At 42.8% G+C, this 16,955-nt stretch overlaps 1 protein-coding gene across 2 annotated transcripts in view; it reads right to left on the bottom strand.

Moving 5' to 3' along the window:
* Positions 1–16,050, bottom strand: part of LOC115150827 (protein NDRG3) — a 66,088-nt gene extending 50,038 nt beyond the window's left edge. The window contains exon 1 of one of the 2 annotated variants that reach the window (XM_029694542.1): positions 15,877–16,050. The gene's annotated coding sequence lies outside the window, so the exon portion shown is untranslated. The remainder of the gene's footprint in view (positions 1–15,876) is intronic. The other variant, XM_029694543.1, reaches the window with a different exon arrangement.
* Positions 16,051–16,955: the final 905 nt, after the last annotated feature.

The raw sequence follows: 16,955 nt of genomic DNA, 5'->3' as shown, positions 1-16,955 counted from the left end.
CATGAAATAACACATATGGAATCATGTTGTAACCAAAAAAAGTGTTAAACAAATCAAAATATATTTTATATTTGAGATTCTTCAAAGTAGCCAACCTTTGCCTTGATGACAGCTTTGCACACTCTTGGCATTCTCTCAACCAGCTTCACCTGGAATGCTTTTCCAACCATCTTGAAGGAGTTCCCACATATGCTGAGCACATGTTGGCTGCTTTTCCTTCACTCTGCAGTCCAACTCATCCCAAACCATCTCAATTGGGTTGAGGTCGGGTGACTGCAATAGACGTCATTTCCGGTCACAACTTGCAAACTTGTTTACGTGCTGCTGTGCGTTTTGTTGCCAACCTTACTTTGCTACCTGACAACTTTACGTTTTTTACTTTTTAATTACCGTTTATATTTTTTAGTTTTTCCCTCACTCAACTTTTTTCATTCAACTTTTTCACTCCGGACGTTTTATCTGAACATGGTTCGTCAGGACTTCCAACAGCCGAAGCTAAGTAACATTAACATGATGCCTTCTAATTGCAGTCGTTGTACTCATAATATACAGGAGAACGATCGCCTTACGGCGAGGATAGCTGTGCTGCAAGTACAGCTTCAGATGCAATCGTTAGGTAAGGGTAATTTCAGTGTAGGAAAGGATGAAACAATGTCTGTGCCACCAGTAAGTACAGACAGTAACGTTAGTATAAATCCCCTCGCACGGTCCACGCAGCCGAACAACTTTCTCATGGCCTCTGGAGGGAAATGCTGTAGGAATGCTCAACCGGTGTCACTCATTCAGCTGACAGAAACTTTCAACCGGTTCTCCCCATTAAGCAGCGGGTTGGAGTCAGAGGCCGAGCCTTCTCTGGTCTCTACTCCTCCCGTTACGGGGTCTGAGACGCCAAAGCTTCCCACCATTAGCTCTGACAAATTGAAAACCCTCGTCATTGGCGACTCCATTACCCGCAGTATTAGACTTAAAACGAATCATCCAGCGATCATACACTGTTTACCAGGGGGCAGGGCTACCGACGTTAAGGCTAATCTGAAGATGGTGCTGGCTATGGCTAAAACTGGCGAGTGTAGAGAGTATAGAGATATTGTTATCCACGTCGGCACCAACGATGTTAGGATGAAACAGTCAGAGGTCACCAAGCGCAACATAGCTTCAGCGTGTAAATCAGCTAGAAAGATGTGTCGGCATCGAGTAATTGTCTCTGGCCCCCTCCCACTTAGGGGGAGTGATGAGCTCTACAGCAGTCTCACAACTCAATCGCTGGTTGAAAACTGTTTTCTGCCCCTCCCAAAAGATAGAATTTGTAGATAATTGGCCCTCTTTCTGGGACTCACCCACAAACAGGACCAAGCCTGGCCTTATGAGGAGTGACGGACTCCATCCTAGCTGGAGGGGTGCTCTCATCTTATCTACGAACATAGACAGGGCTCTAACTCCCCTAGCTCCACAATGAAATAGGGTGCAGGCCAGGCAGCAGGCTGTTAGCCAGCCTGCCAGCTTAGTGGAGTCTGCCACTAGCACAGTCAGTGTAGTCAGCTCAGCTATCCCCATTGAGATCGTGTCTGTGCCTCGACCTAGGTTGGGCAAAACTACACATGGCGGTGTTCGCCTTAGCAATCTCACTAGAATAAAGACCTCCTCCATTCCTGCCATTATTGAAAGAGATTGTGATACCTCACATCTCAAAATAGGGCTACTTAATGTTAGATCCCTCACTTCAAAGGCAGTTATAGTCAATGAACTAATCACTGATCATAATCTTGATGTGATTGGCCTGACTGAAACATGGCTTAAGCTTGATGAATTTACTGTGTTAAATGAGGCCTCACCTCCTGGTTACACTAGTGACCATATCCCCCGTGCATCCCGCAAAGGCGGGGGTGTTGCTAACATTTCCGATAGCAAATTTCAATTTACAAAAAAAACCCTGACGTTTTCTTCTTTTGAGCTTCTAGTCATGAAATCTATTCAGCCTACTCAATCACTTTTTATAGCTACTGTTTACAGGCCTCCTGGGCCATATACAGCGTTCCTCACTGAGTTCCCTGAATTCCTATCGGACATGGTAGTCATAGCTGATAATATTCTAATTTTTGGTGACTTTAATATTCACATGGAAAAGTCCACAGACCCACTCCAAAAGGCTTTCGGCGCCATCATCGACTCAGTGGGTTTTGTCCAACATGTCTCTGGACCTACTCACTGCCACAGTCATACTCTGGACCTAGTTTTGTCCCGTGGAATAAATGTTGTGGATTTTAATGTTTTTCACCATAATCCTGGACTATCGGACCACCATTTTATTACGTTTGCAATCGCAACAAATAATCTGCTCAGAACACAACCAAGGATCATCAATAATCGTGCAATAAATTCTCAGACAACCCAAAGATTCCTTGATGCCCTTCCAGACGCCCTCTGCCTACCCAAGGACGTCAGAGGACAAAAATCAGTTAACCACCTAACTGAGTTACTCAATTTAACCTTGCGCAATACCCTAAATGCAGTTGCACCCCTAAAAACATTTGTCATAAGAAACTAGCTCCCTGGTACACAGAAAATACACAAGCTCTGAAGCAAGCTTCCAGAAAATTGGAACGGAAATGGCGCCACACCAAACTGGAAGTCATCCGACTAGCTTGGAAAGACAGTACCGTGCAGGATCGAACAGCCCTCACTGCTGCTCAATCATCCTATCTTTCCAATTTAATTGAGGAAAATAAGAACAATCTGAAATTTATTTTTAATACTGTCGCAAAACTAACTAAAAAGCAGCATTCCCCAAGAGAGGATGGCTTTCACTTCAGCAGTAATAAATTCATGAACTTCTTTGAGAAAAAGATCATGATCATTAGAAAGCAAATTACGGACTCCTCTTTAAATCTGCGTATTCCTCCAAAGCTGTCCTGAGTCTGCACAACTCTGCCAGGACCTAGGATCAAGGGAGACACTAAAGTGTTTTAGTACTATATATCTCTTGACACAATGATGAAAATAATCATGGCCTCTAAACCTTCAAGCTGCATACTGGACCCTATTCCAACTAAACTACTGAAAGAGCTGCTTCCTGTGCTTGGCCCTCCTATGTTGAACATAATAAATGGCTCTCTATCCACTGGATGTGTACCAAACTCACTAAAAGTGGCAATAATAAAGCCTCTCTTGAAAAAGCCAAATCTTGACCCAGAAAATATAAAAAACTATCGGCCCATATCGAATCTTCCATTCCTCAAAAAAAATGGAAAAAGCTGTTGCGCAGCAACTCACTGCCTTCCTAAAGACAAACAATGTATACGAAACGCTTCAGTCTGCTTTTAGACACCATCATCGCACTGAGACTGCACTTGTGAAGGTGGTAAATGACCTTTTAATGGCAACAGACCGAGGCTCTGCATCTGTCCTCGTGCTCCTAGATCTTAGTGCTGCTTTTGATACCATCGATCACCACATTCTTTTGGAGAGATTGGAAACCCAAATTGGTCTATACGGACAAGTTCTGGCCTGGTTTAGATCTTATCTGTCGGAACGATATCAGTTTGTCTCTGTGAATTTGTCTCTGACAAATCAACTGTAAATTTCGGTGTTCCTCAAGGTTCCGTTTTAGGACCACTATTGTTTTCACAATATATTTTACCTCTTGGGGATGTCATTTGAAAACATAAATGTTAAATTTCACTGCTATGCGGATGACACACAGCTGTACATTTCAATGAAACATGGTGAAGCCCCAAAATTGCCCTCGCTAGAAGCCTGTGTTTCAGATATAAGGAAGTGGATGGCTGCAAACTTTCTACTTTTAAACTCGGACAAAACAGAGATGCTTGTTCTAGGTCCCAAGAAACAAAGAGATCTTCTGTTGAATCTGACCATTAATCTTGATGGTTGTACAGTCGTCTCAAATAAAACTGAAGGACCTCGGTGTTACTCTGGACCCTGATCTCTCTTTTGAAGAACATATCAAGACTGTTTCAAGGACAGCTTTTTTCCATCTATGCAACATTGCAAAAATCAGAAACTTTCTGTCCAAATATGATGCAGAAAGATTAATCCATTCTAGGTTGGACTACTGCAATGCTCTACTATCCGGCTACCCGGATAAAGCACTAAATAAACTTCAGTTAGTGCTAAATACGGCTGCTAGAATCCTGACTAGAACCCCAAAATGTGATCATATTACTCCAGTGCTAGCCTCCCTACACTGACTTCCTGTTAAGGCAAGGGCTGATTTCAAGGTTTTACTGCTAACCTACAAAGCATTACATGGGCTTGCTCCTACCCATCTTTCCGATTTGGTCCTGCCGTACATACCTACACGTACGCTACGGTCACAAGACGCAGGCCTCCTAATTGTCCCTAGAATTTCTAAGCAAACAGCTGGAGGCAGGGCTTTCTCCTACAGAGCTCCATTTTTATGGAATGGTCTGCCTACCCATGTGAGAGACGCAGACTCGGTCTCAACTTTTAAGTCTTTACTGAAGACTCATCTCTTCAGTAGGTCCTATGATTGAGTGTGGTCTGGCCCAGGAGTGTGAAGGTGAATGGAAAGGCTCTGGAGCAACGAACCGCCCTTACTGTCTCTGCCTGGCCAGTTCCCCTCTCTCCACTGGGATTCTCTGCCTCTAACCCTATTACAGGGGCTGAGTCACTGGCTTACTGGTGTTCTTCCATGCCATCCCTAGGAGGGGTGCGTCACTTGAGTGGGTTGAGTCACTGACGTGGTCTTCCTGTCTGGGTTGGCGCCCCCACTTGGGTTGTGCTGTGGCGGAGATCTTTGTGGGCTATACTCGGCCTTGTCTCAGGATGGTAAGTTGGTGGTTGAAGATATCCCTCTAGTGGTGTGGGGGCTGTGCTTTGGCAAAGTGGGTGGGGTTATATCCTGCCTGTTTGGCCCTGTCCGGGGGTATCATCGGATGGGGCCACAGTGTCTCCTGACCCCTCCTGTCTCAGCCTCCAGTATTTATGCTGCAGTAGTTTATGTGTCGGGGGGCTAGGGTCAGTCTGTTATATCTGGAGTATTTCTCCTGTCTTATCCGGTGTCCTGTGTGAATTTAAGTATGCTCTCTCTAATTCTCTCTTTCTTTCTCTCAGAGGACCTGAGCCCTAGGACCATGCCTCAGGACTACCTGGCATGATAACTCCTTGCTGTCCTGAGTCCACCTGGCCGTGCTGCTGCTCCAGTTTCAACTGTTCTGCCTGCGGCTATGGAACCCTGACATGTTCACCGGAAGGTGCTACCTGTCCCAGACCTGCTGTTCTCAACTCTCTAGAGACAGCAGGAGCGGTAGAGATACTCTCAATGATCGGCTATGAAAAGCCAACTGACATTTACTCTTGAGGTGCTGACTTGTTGCACCCTCGACAACTACTGTGATTATTATTATTTGACCAAGCTGGTCATTTATGAACATTTGAACATCTTGGCCATATTCTGTTATAATCTCGACCCGGCACAGCCAGAAGAGGACTGGCCACCCCTCATAGCCTGGTTCCTCTCTAGGTTTCTTCCTAGGTTTTGGCCTTTCTAGGGAGTTTTTCCTAGCCACCGTGCTTCTACACCTGCATTACTTGCTGTTTGGGGTTTTAGGCTGGGTTTCTGTACAGCACTTTGAGATATCAGCTGATGTAAGAAGGGCTATATAAATATATTTGATTTGATTGTGATTCTTGGTCAAATTGCCCTTACACAGCGTGGAGGTGTGTTGGGTCATTGTCCAGTTGATAAACAAATGATAGTCCCACTAAGCACAAACCAGATGGGATGGCGTATCGCTGCAGAATGCTGTGCTAGCCATGCTGGTTAAGTTTGCCTTGAATTCTAAATAAAATCACTGACAGTGTCACCAGAAAAGCACCCCCACATCATTACACCTACTCCTCCTCCATGCTTCACAGTGGGAGCCACACATGCAGAGATCATCCGTTCACCTACTCTGCGTCTCACAAAGACATGGGGGTTGGAGCCAGAAATCTCAAATTTGGACTCATCAGACCAAAGGACAGATTTCCACCAGTCTAATGTCCATTGCTCGTGTTTCTTGGACCAAGCAAGTCTCTTCTTATTATTATTGGTGTCCTTTAGTAGTGGTTTCTTTGCAGGAATTTGACCATGAAGGCCTGATTCACGCTGAATCCTCTGAACAGTTGATGTTGAGATGTGTCTGTTACTTGAACTGTGAAGCATTTATTTGAGCTGCAATTTCTGAGGCTGGCAACTCTAATGAACTTATCCTCTGCAGCAGAGGTAACTGGGTCTTCCTTTCCTGTGGCGGTCCTCAAGAAAACCAGTTTCATCGTAGCGCTTGATGGTTTTTGCAACTGCACTTGAAGAAACTTTCAAATTTTTTGAGATTTTTCTGGATTGACTGACCTTCATATCTTAAAGGAATGATGGACTCTTTTTTTCTCTTTGCTTATTTGAGCTGTTCTTGCCATAATATGGACTTTTACCAAATAGGGCTATCTTCTGTATACCACCCCTACCTTGTCACAACACAACTGATTGGCTCAAACGCATTAATTAAGAAGGAAAGAAATTCCACAAATTAACTTTTAACAAGGCGCATTCCAGGTGACTACCTCATGAAGCTGGTTGAGAGAATGCCAAGAGTGTGTAAAGCTTTCATCAAGGCAAACGGTGGCTACTTTGAAGAATCTCAAATATAAAATGTATTTGTTTAACACTTTTTAAGTTGCTACATGATTCCATGTCTTATTTCATAGTTTTGATGTCTTCCCTATTATTCTACAATTTAGAAAATAGTCAAAATAAAGAAAAACACTGGAATGAGTAGGTGTGACCAAACCTTTTGACTGGTACTGTATATGTTCCATAACCAAAGATATTGTATTTTCAGCTGTTTGAAGCTGGTGTACAAAACAGAAAGTAAAAGACAAAAACAAAACTTAAAAACGGGAAGCATAGAAATAGCACACATAGAACAGCTCTACCACTTCTTAAGACTTATTTTCAATGAGAATGACAGATCTATAACTCACATTCCTATGTGAACTTTGTTGGGTCGCCCAAAAAGTTTCATATAGCAGTTTTAAGATTCAATGATGTCTGCAGAAAGCATGGGGTGTCAGCTATGACATGACACCTTCAGTTTGAAAAAATATATTTTTGGGTTATTTAACAAGAGTAAGTGAAGTGGATTTACACCCGGTAACCGAATTGGGTCCCTGATCAAAGAAATGCATAATTATTATGAATATGAATGTCATTCTCCTCATGTTTCACAAGTCAGGACATCACAGTGCAGCACAGCAGAGAACAGAAGAGTACAGTACAGTGCAGTGCAGTACAATACTGCACAGCAGAGTAGGGTAGAGTTCACTACAATAAAGTAGAGTATAGTTCAATACAGTACAGTACAATATACTGTATTCTACTGTACTATACTTTTCTTTACTGTATTGTGCTATCCAAACTTGTGAAACATACATGTACGTCACTGATAGGTTCAGATTTGGTCCAGTCCGATCCGTCTGTGGACGTTAACATCAAGGCCAGGGTGGACTGACCAAATGTCAACTACTTTTCAATGACCATGGATGTCCGGTGTCGGTCGGTGCTCAGTGGATGAGGATGTTGCTTACAGTAAATTAAAGAGAGGGGGCAGGTGTCAGCAAGAGCTGAGAGAGGTGACATTAACTGGAAAGAGACAGAGAGAGGGGTTGTCCAGACTTAGATCTCGAAGCGGTTAGCTTCACCCACAGTTGGCTGCATGTGAACTACAATTCCACCGCTTAGAAACGTGAATAATCGTCGCTTACTGAATGGTTTTCAAAACATATGCTGATATGCCCCTTATCTTTCATGTCAACGAGAAAGAATTCTTCAAATAAAAAAAGACACACTTACGGTAGCAGCTTAGCACAGATCCATACAGCTATGGGTGCCTCCAGTTGACAAACTACACTTCCTCCCCAGTTACACAGGTGTAAATAGCACAGGTGGCAGCCTGTCTTCCATAAACCAGTGATGTAACATGGCGATATGGCTGGGTGTGAACAATAACCCTATAAAATGGTGTGTAGTAATTTAACCTTTAGTTTTTTTATTATTATTATTTCTCACTGATAGGGAAGATACATACTTTACATTTCCAAAACAGTACCGCAAGTGATGAGTTTTAAAGTTCAGAGTGTTGGGGATCTTAACAAAACTCGCCCAGCCAGAAGATACTATTGTCAATAGGAGCTAAAGCAGTTAGCCTCTATGAATGTGTTAGTAGAGACTCAGACTGTTTTAACACTCTTGGTTCGACCACCAGATAACAGAAACACAAAGAAAACATGTATGTGGACACCTGCTCGTCAAACATCTCATTACAAAATCATGGGAATTTATATGGAGTTGGTCCCCCCTTTCCTGCTACAACAGCCTCCACTCTTTTGTGAAAGCTTTCCACTAGATGTTGGAACATTGCTACGGGGACCTGCTTCCATTCAGCCACAAGAGCATTAGTGAGGTGGGGCACTGATGTTGGGCGATGAGGCCTGGCTCACAGTCGGCGTTCCAATTCATCTCAAAGGTGTTCAATGGGGTTGAGGTCAGGGCTCTGTGCAGGCCAGTCAAGATCTTCCACACCAATCTCAACAAACCATTTCTGTATGAACCTCGATTTGTGTACGGGGGCATTGTCATGCTGAAACAGGAAAGGACTTTCCCCAAACTGTTGGAAGCACAGAATTGTCTACAATGTCAGTGTATGCTGTAGGGTTAAGATTTCCCTTCACTGGAACTAAGGGGCCTTCGCCGAACCATGAAAAACAGCCCCTGACCATTATTCCTCCTCCACCAAATTTTACAGTTGTCACTATGCATTCGGGCAGGTAGCACACTCCTGGCATCTGCCAAACCAGCCCTCGGCGGTCCCGTTCTGTGAGCTTATGTGGCCTACCACTTCGCGGCTGAGCTATTGTTGCTCCTAGACGTTTCCACTTCACAGTAACAGCACTTACAGTTGACATGGGCAGCTGTAGCATGGCAGAAATTTGACGAACTGACTTGTTGGAAAGGTGGCATCCTATGACGGTAAAACGTTGAAAGTCACTGAGCTTTTCAGTAAGGCCATTCTACTGCCAATGTTTGTCTATGGAGATTCCATGGCTATGTGCTCGATTTTATACACCTGCCAGCAACGGGTGTGGCTGAAATAGTCGACATTAATGGGTTTTGATATTTCTGATACCTTTTAAGACTTTTTCTGATAGATGTTTTCTAAGACCTGTTTTCCATCTGTTTATCCAAAAATAAAAGCCTTTACTTATGCCTCATTTTTATGATGGAGCATCTTAGAAAAATGTATCTATGCCTTCATGTCTGAAAAATGTAGACTCTTAGCTTTCATTTGACACACAATTTGATGTACTTCACATTGGTGTTCACGGGTCCTTTTCGATGGAAATCCCTATATCCAAATGTCAGAATTGGCCATTTGGCACGCCACTTCTGATGGGTATGTCAAATGATCAAAACTGGGGACTGTAATGGGGATTATTTAAGATGAATCAAGTTAATATTCAGTTAAGAGTAATTAACACAGTGATTAGCATACTTATGTTTTCTCTATGTAATTCAGATGATTAAGTGTTCTATTTGTGACACTCATGTGTCACTGGTTGATGGTCACTAGACTCTATGTTTATGTTTTATGTTAATCTCATCTGTAGATAGGGACTGACGCCAGACTGGAGGTCCAAGTACCAAGAACATTGATTGTTGTTGTATTCTGTGGAACACTTTGTGATTATGGAGCAGCTGACAAAGTTGTTTTGACTTCTTGGTTCTGTGTAATTAGAATATCAGGGCCTTTCTTGGCAAAGTTAGAGATTTTCTCTGTTTATGTGCTGGAAGGGTATCCCTGTTGCAACTTGTAATTAAACCAAAATGATTTATGATTGACTATATCCGCGACTGCTCTTCTCTTTTGTTCAACTAAAAATCCCCTTTACAAGAACTATAGGCACAGGACAGGAACCAGTGCATCATCTCTTTCCTCTGATAGGTCCACTTAAAAAGAACCTGCTGTGCAAAGCAGGTACTGCTAAGGACTGCTGGGACAAGCAAAGCTTAAATTACATCCACACTATTCAACTACAGCAACTAAAGTCCCATCACTTCACTTGAGGGCAAATAGGTGAAACTGTGCCATACAAAAACAAAAAATAGTGATGTGTATAGAGAGACGTAGCACATAACTATACTAACCAGTGAGTGAGAAAAGAAGCACAAACAGTGAAGTTGTCTGATACTCTAGGCTAGAAGACGTCACTACTAGAACCGTACACTTAATATGAGAATCTAATGGATAAGAATTTTAGCAGCCTGACAGGGTGACCACACCGCTTGCGTCGCAAAATAAATGTAGAAATCTATGTTATTATTGTTGCGCGCCAACGAGCGTCTGCGTTGCCAAGGGCTAAAATAGAAGTCAGTTCTATTTGTGACGCAGCTCGCGCTGCAAGTCCTGCCTCTCCCATCTCCTCATTGGTTATACCCATGTGGGTGACTGAAGACGAACGAGGTCAGTGGCGGTAATGCACCTCATTTATGAATGTTGCCAATCGCAATATAAAGTCAAGAGAAGAAAAAGACTGGAAGGAGGAGAGATGACTAGAAACGATTCAGTTGACCTTTATGTGTGGAGTAATTGGCGGAGAAGAAGACCTTGTGCATTTCAGGTAAAATAACAACTCAATGTTTATATCCCAGAACAAATTAGCTAGCAACAGCAAGCTAGCTAAATAGGGCAACTTAGTTAGCAAGTGCAAGCTAGCTAGCTAAATTGCCATAAAGGTTTAATGCTTTTCGACCTGTCCCCAAATTAATGAAATTAGTTCAGAGTTTGTTTTGATATTTTAACCTGCGTGTCGTGATCGCGTTTGCTGTGGGGGGACAAAATACATTTATGCACGATGGCGCAGGCGTGCAGCCGGTTTGGGTTCCGTGTGAGGATGAGATGGATGTGGTGGAAACACGGAGGTTTGAAAACGTCAAGACACACTACTTCTCACTTTGCCATGGTTCCCAGGGCGTTGTTTTGCCCCCCAGCCATGACAGACAGACAGGGAAGCTGAGGTGATAGAGGGAATCCAAAACACTGGCTGACTAGCAGCGCAGCTTAATTAAATCACTCATATCCCCTGCGGCCAGTATTCCCTGACATTCATCTCTCTAACTCCATTACAAGTCTCACATCACCAGAGTCCTCACTTGGGTAATATGGTACAGGAATCACTAAGTGTGTATGGTGTTTAACTGTAAATCCATGTACAATATTGTCTCAGGTGTACTACACTCCCCTATGTATTTATTTGGACAGTGAAGCTAAAACTTTTAATTTAGCTCTATACACCAGAATTTTGGATATGAGATCAAATGTTTCATATGAAGTGACAGTACAAAATGTCACCTTTTATTTGAGGGTATTTTCATACATACAGTACATTCGGAAAGTATTCCGACCTCTTGACATTTTCCACATTTTGTTAAGTTACAGCCTTACTCTAAAATGAATTAAATAGTTCCCCCCCCCTCAATCTACACACAATACCACATAATGACAAAACAAAAACAGGTTTTAGAAATTAAGAAAAAATATCACATTTACATAAATATTCAGACCCTTTACTCAGTACTTGTTGAAGCACCTTTGGCAGCGATTACATCCTCGACTCTTGGGTATGACACTACAAGTCTGGCACACTGGTATTTGGGGAGTTTCTCCCATTCTTTTCTGCAGATCCTCTCAAGCTCTGTCATGTTGGATGGGGCGCATCGCTGCACTGCTATTTTCAGGACTCTCCAGAAATGTTCGATCAGGTTCAAGTCCGGGCTCTGGCTGGGCCACTCAAGGACATTCAGAGACTTGTCCCGAAGCCACTCCTGCGTTGTCTTGGCTGTGTGCTTAGGGTCATTGTCCTGTTGAAAGGTGAACCTTCGACCCAGTCTGAGGTCCTGAGCAGGTAGTCATCATGGATCTCTGTACTTTGCTCCATTCATCTTTCCTTCAATCCTGACTAGTCTCCCAGTCCCTCCCGCTGAAAAACATACCTACAGCATGATGCTCACACTACCATGCTTCATCATCATCAGCCAGGTTTCCTCCAGACGTGACGCTTGGCATTCAGGCCAAAGAGTTCAATCTTGGTTTCATCAGACCAGAGAATCTTGTTTCCCATGTCTGAGAGTCCTTTAGGTGCCTTTTGGCAAACTCCAAGCTAACTGTCATGTGCCTTTTACTGAGGAATGGCTTCCGTCTGTCCACTCTACCATAAAAGCCTGATTGGTGGATTGCTGCAGAGATGGTTGTCCTTCTGGAAGGTTCTCCCATCTCCACAGAGGAACTCTTAAACTTTGTCAGAGTGACCATCGGGTTCTTGGTCACATCCCTGACCAAGGCTCTTCTCCACCGATTGCTCAGTTTGGCTGCCAGCTCTAGGAAGAGTCTTGGAGGTTCCAAACTTCTTCCATTTAAGAATGATGGAGGCCACTGTGTTCCTGGGGACCTTCAATGCTGCAGACATTTATTGGTACCCTTCCCCAGATCTGTGCCTTGACACAATCTTATTTCTGAGCTCCATTGTCAGATCCATTGACCTCAAGGCTTGGTGTTTGCTCTGACATGCACTGTCAACTGTGGGACCATATATAGACAGGTGTGTGCCTTTCCAAATCATGTCCAATCAATTGAATTTACCACAGGTGGACTCCAATCAAATTGTAGAAACATCTCAAGGATGAACAATGGAAACAGAATTTCAAAATATTATATCTGGTGGTCAAACCAAGAACTTTAAAAGTCTGAGTCTGGACTAACCCATTCATAGATGCTAACTGCTTTAGCGCCTATTGAAAAAAGTATCTTATGGCTGGGGGAATTTTGTTAACAAATGTTTACTTTTATTGTAAGGAATATAATATGTTTCTGAACACATCGACAGGAATGTGGATGCCATCTTGATTACGGATAATCCTAAATGAACCGTGAATAAAATTGAGGCTCAAATATCATACCCCATTCAAAAGAAAATGCTAACCTCCCCTGTTATTGGTGAGATGTTAGCATGTCTTGGGGGTACGATGTTGTGCCTCTGTAACTTTCTCACTCATCGTTATTCATGGTTCCTTCATGATTATCTGTAATCATGGTAGCGTCCACATTAATGTAGAATGGAGAAAGGACGTGGCACCCTGAGTAGAAATTTGAACATTCTCTTTGGTAGATGGATGTAAAGACGGGTTAGTTGACGACATCCCGCGTACAATATTGATGCGTATGCAACAGAGGCTAAAAGCCGTGAGTTGTTCTGATTGAAAGCCAACCCCGTCTGTCTTGCCCCAAAGCCGCGCACGTATCAGCTTTGTTGGAGAAAGGACGTTGGGATGTGAATGGCGTGGAGAGATGGCACTACATATCATTCTTCTGGCACCACATGACACCGTCAGCAGTCACCTGTTAAGCATCACTTTCTACTGTGATAATGAACTATGGTGGACTGCAGCTCCCTCCCAATAGAAGGCTACGGCTAGTATGATAATGTCTAAAGCAGGGTTCCCCAACTGGCAGCCCGTGGCTGGTTTTATTTGGCCCCCAAGTTTTCTGAGCAAAATGTTATTCTTTTTATTTTCATTGTTGGACATAAAAAGACTGTAAAAACAAGTGATTTTAATGTTGGTAATCTGCCCCAAGTATTCCGACGCATAAGGAGACACGTGATCCCGACCATCCACTCAAGAAAAAAATATTGGCCTGCGGTGGAATTTAGTTGATGATCTCTGGTCTAAAGTATCATTTCGGTGTCTCTTTGGTGTGTCAAACTAAAGCCTCTTTAGACCATAATAAACTGACCAAAAGCCTGTAGTGGTCATGTAATGGGAGCACTGTTGTGAATGAAAACAACTGGAAAAAAATGTCACTGTTTATTTTGTAAACTCTATGCCCGCCTCTGATTATGTGGCATTGTGGAGGTCATTCAGGTAATAGTCCCTCCCACCAACTGAATTCAAACACCTGGGCTGTATTCACTAGGAACCAAACAGAACCAAGCAAAATAAACCTGAATAAAACGAGGAGTGACCTACCTGAATTTGTCCAATAGAAACTCTAATTTATGTTGCAAAATGCAACTGTTTGGACCACGACTGAATTCCAAAACACTTATGACATACCCTATCCCCTCAAATTAAGTGGACACGTCTGGTGACGTTTCAGGACGTCTGAAGAGTATACACTTGCAGGGCAAGGGGCGAGGGATGAAGGAATGATTTTTAAATTGACCGCCATTGCCTGGAAATTCATCACTTTTTTCTTTTTCTTCCGGAAATTCATCACTCGTGCATCCCGCGATGATTGTGGGTGCTTAATATGCACTACGTCAATTATGATTACATGTCTACTTATATTAACTATATCATTATTAATATACACCCACTGTATGATAGCTAGCAAATTAATTAGATAACTAACGTTAGCCTGCATAGCTGGAGCTTCTGACGGAAGTTTTTATTTCTGCAATTTCCAAAAGCTAACCAAACATCATTAATTTACGAGACGTGTTTGTGCGTCATGTGCATTCGTAGCACAATTTCTACCCTTTTTACATGTGTTTTTACTTACACTTGTATGTTGACTTATCCACATTTACGTTTCGGTTGTACGTTTCGGCTGACTTTTCTTAGTGGATGTACAATTATCGCAAATGTAATTATGGGGCGTTTCAGGCCCCGAAGTGAACATAATTGTACACCAGCAAAAACGGGGGCTTACGTTGCAAACTACCCTTGTTCGGACCGACTTCCAAGATGGTGACGGGGATTTCCCCCAAGGTCATAAAACGAGGGTGTGTCTTTTATGAGTTTGAAATGCTGCATGTGTCTGGGGGGTTTTTGCTCCTCCCTTGTACATGATTGATGAATTAAGGTCAGTCATTAGTAAGGAACTCACCTGGTGGTCATAATTGAAAAGAAATTGAAAAACATCAGACACCAGGCCATCCAAGGAATGAGTTTGACACCCCTGGTTTGTAGTAATGATTACACGCCTGAATCCAATGACCTACTACAGTACAGCTACACCTGTGTGACCTTCACCTATCCCAGCTGCTCTCATCGACCCTATCCAGGTGACTGCTGACAATGTCATGTGGTGCCAGAATAATGATATGTAGCCTCATTTCTCCACGCCACTGGTTGCCAACTACATCAGCGTAACAGCGTGGATTTGCCAAGTCTTGTCTACTTAATTAAGCAACCATATAACTCAGTAGGCTACGAGCGAGATCATGTTTTGTAACGTTGATGAACGGTTCTGGACGTGAGAGTGAAACGGGGCAGGCAGTTTTTATATTGCTCCATCTCGAGGATCGTGACAAAATATTCAGCAACTGCATACAGCAGCCTTCCTTCGATGTTGAGACATAGATATGGGCGGGCCATTGACATACAGTATGAAGTGCCTAACCTGTGACTCAAAAGTAAGTTATTCAACAGGAAATGAAATCCTACAGAGGCTACTGTCGCAGCAGAAAATGGTGTTAGAGGCAACAATGAAAGTGAATAGGCTAGTTGAGTTATAAAGTAGCAATACAGTTCATGTGCATTTACGTGTGCAGAATTTGACACTTGTCAAGTTAACCTCATCTTGTTACATTTGTTTCAACGCGCGCAGAATCGTGGATAACATTGGACACTATTGTGCCGTTTAATTTAGGTTACTCAAAGATCTCACCTAGGCCTACATTAGAACTGGCTGGAAGATGAATATTATATCAAGAATACACCGCGAACTGGTGGATTATCCACGCCAATGGCCACATCTGCTGTTGGCATAGCAATATTAGAAAATGTCAAGCTCTTTTACTTACCGCTTGGGTTGAATACGTATCCGTTCGATATGCGTCAAATCCTCTGGACTTTTGGTGAAATACCGGTGTTATAAACTGCACGTTTTCGTTCTTTGCCTGGTTGCGTTCCTATTCCAACGAGTATTTCGATGTCACTCTCAGGGCGGAACTACACATTGCGTCCTAGACAGCGAGGAGAAGCGAACGAAGCAGCCAGCCAATAGCCTACGAGGAGGCAGTAGCAATTAATTTGAACGCCCCCAAGAGGTTTAACTGAGTAGATTCTGTCTAAACTGTAGTGTACACTATCAGTCCCATCATCACTGAATTGACCCATTTCTCGGAGATTATGCGCTTAGAATTCAGTTTCAATCCTCAACTGATTGTATAAGAATACAAACAGCCGGTGCTGCAACATGTTAAAAAAAACTCGATTTAATCTAAACCTCGGACTTGTTTTGAAGTTGTAGGCTATTTCCAGACCAGCTGTAAAAAATGTGGCGATCAGCAAGACTGCTTCCTTCAAATCCTCATAAAATGAGGGAGAAAAAAAAACATGCATTTAGGAAGGGATAGATAAAGATATTTTATAGCCTACTAGGCAAGCAATGTTTTGTTTCTGGATTTTGCAGCACAGCCTGAATTGTGTAGCAAAATGTGTGGCCAAAAAAACACTATTGATTCCTTCAAACCACGTGCCATTTACTCCTCAGACAGCAACAGATCCACAGTATTTACAGTGCATTCAAAAAGTATTCAGACCCTTTGACTTTTTCCACATTTGGTTAAGCTACAGCCTTATTCTAAAATGTATTAAATAGTCGCCCCCCTCCATCAGTCTACACACAATACCCCATAATGACAAAGCAAAAACAGGTTTTTAGAAATTTTGGCAAAAATAAATGAATACATATTTACATAATTATTCAGACACTTTACTTAGTACTTTGTTGAAGCACCATTGGCATCGATTACAGCCTCGAGTCTTCTTCGGTATGACGCTACAAGCTTGGCACACCTGTATTTGGGAAGTTTCTCCCATTTTTCTCAAGCTCTGTCAGGTTGGATGGGGAGCGTCGCTGCACAGCTATTTTCAGGTC

This window comes from Salmo trutta, chromosome 16, assembly GCF_901001165.1.
Source record: "Salmo trutta chromosome 16, fSalTru1.1, whole genome shotgun sequence".
In the NCBI taxonomy this organism is placed as follows: domain Eukaryota; kingdom Metazoa; phylum Chordata; class Actinopteri; order Salmoniformes; family Salmonidae; genus Salmo; species Salmo trutta.
Note: the sequence above shows the minus strand (reverse complement) of the source record. Positions and strands in the feature narration are given on the sequence as shown.